This window comes from Paralichthys olivaceus, chromosome 12, assembly GCF_024713975.1.
Source record: "Paralichthys olivaceus isolate ysfri-2021 chromosome 12, ASM2471397v2, whole genome shotgun sequence".
Taxonomy (NCBI): Eukaryota; Metazoa; Chordata; class Actinopteri; order Pleuronectiformes; family Paralichthyidae; genus Paralichthys; species Paralichthys olivaceus.
The window spans coordinates 25,369,061-25,373,856 of NC_091104.1; positions in this window are offsets into that span (position 1 = coordinate 25,369,061).

Genomic DNA, 4,796 nt, shown 5'->3' on the forward strand with positions numbered 1-4,796 from the left:
TTGATGCGTTGTTCCTTCTCATTCTAATTGCAGAGTTGAGTCCAGCAACTGTGGCCCACATATATATGTGAAAACTACTAATCTGAAGAAGACCCTTACAGTGTTATTGCAAACATTCTGAAAATGTCCCTTTTTATATTTTTTTTTCCTGATGCAAATAACACCAGTGAACTGTGATAGCTGCTGAAATGTTAATCTTCCAGCACATCCACTATTAGGCTGCCAACATGGCTAGTTGATTTCATACTTTGATGTGCAACAGGGGGAACAGATTAAAGCACAGTCTCAGTTGGACTTCCTTACACGGCTTAACTGTCAGAGCATCTGACCTGTATTCAAGTCATGAGGAGTCACCAGCTTGTAGAGGTATTCAACACCCTGAGATCTCTGCTCGAGACAGAACCACCCCTGAGAGAAAGACTGCAGTGGTGTATATAACCGTTCACTATAAAATGCAATATATGTAGTGTCTCAGTAATGTGCGTGAAATTTAAGCTCTAATCCCTGGCAAATTCACTCCTTCATGCTAAGCTATTATGGATGGATGGATGGTTACAAGCCAAAAAGGTTGGAACAAAAGAGTAGTTTTTGTATTCTTTAAGCTTACATGTATTATATAAGCTCATTATAATTTTTGCAATGGAAAAGATTAATCTGAAAAGTAACAGTCACATTAATGTATTGAGGTTAAAAGTACAATATTTTCCCTCTGAAATGCAGTGAAGAGTAGACATATGAGTAAATACTTCAGTACTTCAGAATAATACTTATATGCAGTACTTTCATAGATCTCCTTGGTTGCACACCAACAGTGGCCTCATTCCTGTATCTAAGTCATCCAAGTTATAGTGTTGGTGATTTGTTGCTCATTGAACAGGGGCCAACACAACTGTTGAGCCAGAGTGAGCTGCATAACTAAATTGCATTTGCAGCCCCTGGCAAGAGAAAGTAGATATAAATCTGAGCTAAGTCTGGAGGGTTTTTTAAAACAAATCTTAATATTTTGTTATGAAAAAGTAATGCTATTGCTATCATTTTAGATGGGACATGCAGGGTTTGTTAAGCATTATATGACATGCTGATGTAAATATGACATCACAGAACTGGGGCCAATTACATACCATCATTCACTGGTAATGAGTTCATACTGTGCAGCCCAATGTAGACCAAAAAACAATCAGCCAATCATTTCAATCATGATCATGGCTTCAACACTCTATTCATTTTTGCCTTTATTTTTCAGAATAAGAGCAATCAAGATTAATAAATCAATCAACATATTTTACATTAACCTGCGTGAGAGTTAACACCACATTTTAGCCTGATGGGAGTATGTTAGCTTGCAGTTCAACCATGTTTGTAGGACATTTTCTGATGATGAATTTCATAGTTATCAAGTTCTCCTAATTAACTAGAGCATCACTATCTGTACACTTTGCTACTACCAGGGCTAAAGTCCTGCACTGTAAGTCTTTAAACCCAATTTAATACACTGCATAAAGGTGTCCAGATATTATTAATGCACACAAACACACAAACAACAGTCAGCAGGCCTCGAGGCATCCAAATCCAAGCAGTGTTCACATCCACAGCCTCGCTGAGAGTGGGGTTCTGCTGAAAGGCGAGCGTTGCTGAAGAGGCTATAATCAGGCCCAGCACAGCATCCACAGCACATCAGCACATTTACCCTCCTGTCTGCACCTGTCTTTGATCTGCACCCTCACCACCTTATCCCCACTACTGGCCGTCCTTTCACCGTCCTTCCCCTGCTGACTCACGCGGAAACTTAAAGCCCACAAGCTCTGCACGCGTCAGCTGTGGACAAAAACACAGACCGAGTCACAAATACGAGTGATCTAATGACCTCATAGTTCAACTCATACACTTGTGTGATACAAAACACTGAAACTTTTTGTAATGTGTGTTCCCAGGCTATACAAACCATCAAAAGTGAAGTGTGGTTCTATCTTTATGGTATTTTTGTCAGTATACACATGCATACAAACTGTGTCATATAAACACATTACTTCAGCTGTCAGTGTGATTCAAATCATATAACACACACACACACACACACACACACACACACACTCTCTCTCTCTCTCTCTGTCTCTCTCTCTCCCTCCCTCACACTCTCCCTCTCCCCGAGGGGAGTCTTGATCTCTGAGGTGTAGTAGCTTTCTAAGGACCTCCAACCACAGCCAGGGGCTGAAGCTGTCCACACTCATCTCAGTGCACATCACTGACATCCCTGACTGCCTCATCCCCACCCCACCCAACCTACACCCCATCACATCCACCCCACCCGTCCGTATAATGTCTCCACTGTACTGTATTTTAAAAGGGGTTCTATTGTGTCTCCTCTGCATATTAAAGCACTTACAGCAATTTAAATAAAGCTACCTTATGCTAAAGTTAATCTGTGTTGACGTCTCTCTGCCACTGCCCTTGTCACACATCATCCAAATACGTACTGTGATACCACAAGTCTTTATGCAATAAAGGAATATTGTGTTTAGTGTCTTTTAACCGAAGTTTTCCTTCACAACTCTCATCCAACTTTCAACTCAGAGGACAGCTCATTTGATTTATGCTGTATTCACACAGATGTGCTCAACAAAGCAATGAGCACTAACAGCTTGATCTCACCCACTGTACACACTGTACCTTTGACACAGTCAGCTTCTCTGCCATGTCCAGCAGCACTGCGACATTCAGATTCATACGTTCTGATTCATTTGGACTGGGGTATCAGTGAGACTAGTCACAATGGTTTCATTTTTTGCGAACAATCCCCAGTCTGCCCCCTCTGGCTGTGTGCAGCCACAGTCAGCAGTATTAAACAAGATCAAATAAACTATCATCTCACAGTTGAATTAAACTTAAAGGGACAGTGAGAGCCACGTGCGCCCGCACACCGGAAACATGCTAATACTGCACATTAACTCTTGGCCATGAACAAGCGTGGGGTTTGTGTCAGCATCGTTACTTCTGGTAGCAGACTGTTAGGCTAAAAACATGGTGTAAATGATTCCATTTCAAATTTGAATGTTGGATTCAGTATGTTTTTTTCTGTTGTTTTACTACATCTGAAGAAAGAATTGTATTGGATTCTGCTGCAACAAAGTTTACCTCTTAAACTCCAAAAGATTTAATTTTTTCTGTGAACTACCCCTTTCAAGCAAGAATATGAAATATTTCCATTATGTCAGTAATAAGACTTTTTCATTATCCGTCTACACTTAACCTAACATCGGCCATCCTGTACTACGAAACTGGTTATCAACTGTCTCACTTAAAGTTACAGTGTGTAGAATTTTGTGATATCTAGTGTTGAAATTTCATGTTGCAACTGAACACCCCTCACCTCACCCTCTCCTTCCAAACATGAAAAATAAACTGTGGTAGCTTTAATTGTCATAAAAACTCAAAAGGTGTTTAGTTTGTCCAGTCTGGACTAATGTAAAAAACATGGCAGCCTCCATAGAGAGGGTCCCCTCCATGTAAATATAAAGTATTTAAATATAAAGGGTCTTTTCTGGGGTAAAGAAAAAACTACAATTCATACAATTTAGATGAAATGAACTAGTGAAAACATCATGAGGATTATTCTACATTCAATTTCGGCCAATAGATCCCTTTCACCTAAATCTTACACACTGAACCTTTAACTCTGTGTTTTTCTTATGAATGACTAGGTTTGACTTCTTATCTACAATCCTATGTGATGATCAAAACCGGTAATAGTGTGTCGTACCAACAAGTATTGTGTGCTTAAACAAGGCCTGAGGATATATGCTATGTCACACCTCTAATATATAATTACAAAATGAAAACAAAATCTTTCAAAGCTTTTGTTATACCATTTCAGAATTTCTAGTTTACCAGTCCAGTGCTCATTCCAAACCTATACCTGTTTGGAATGGGCTGTTTGCTGGACATGCAGGGTATTGCTCCAGAGCTATTTCAGAATTATTCCTCATCATTGGTGAGTACAATATACTATCACTTTATCAGTTTTTATAAATTGGCTCTGGTGCAGCAAGGTTAGAAAACTTTGTGTTCATCCTAACTGGTTTATATGCAATGAAGAATTTTAAGTCATGGTTTATGTTTTTCATAAAATGAAACTGAATTTGCTTTCATACTGTTCATGTGCGTTCCTTTCATATATGTATTTATATGTTTGAATGATGACTTGACTGCAGTTATTTTCTATATATTGTCATTGAAAGCCATGTTGACCCAGTAGCTGACCACCGCTGGAGCTTATCATTGAATGTAGAACACTGCCACACCCCGACTGACTGCTACAGAGCAAATGTTACAAATGTTACAATGATTGAATATATTGTGAGTCCAAATCTCAAAAAATTTGACACTGCACTTCCTTGGGCACTTAAGGATGCATTATAAGTGTGAGGCTGATTATATGAATGCTTTGCGGGAGAGGCGCTCCACATAAAGACAGATGTTTGTGGAATTAGTAGGTAGACATAAACTACTGTTATGGCCACAAATAGATTTTAAAAAACTGCAGTTTCAGTAATATTGTCCTAAAATGTAATCTTCTAATTCTCTGTATAATTTTTGTTTTCACAATTTTGGTTTTTAAGCGGGCCACATACAGGATCTTTGTGGTACCAACATGTTTGGTATATACTGAGAAACCATAAAGAACAGTGTGACACTCTGCCCTCTCACTATTCTGTCAAGGTGCCCTTGAGCAAGACGCTGAGCCCAGCGTCCAGCTGCTCCAGCTGCTGGGAGCCTCTCAGCCTGTGGTTGTCCAAAGT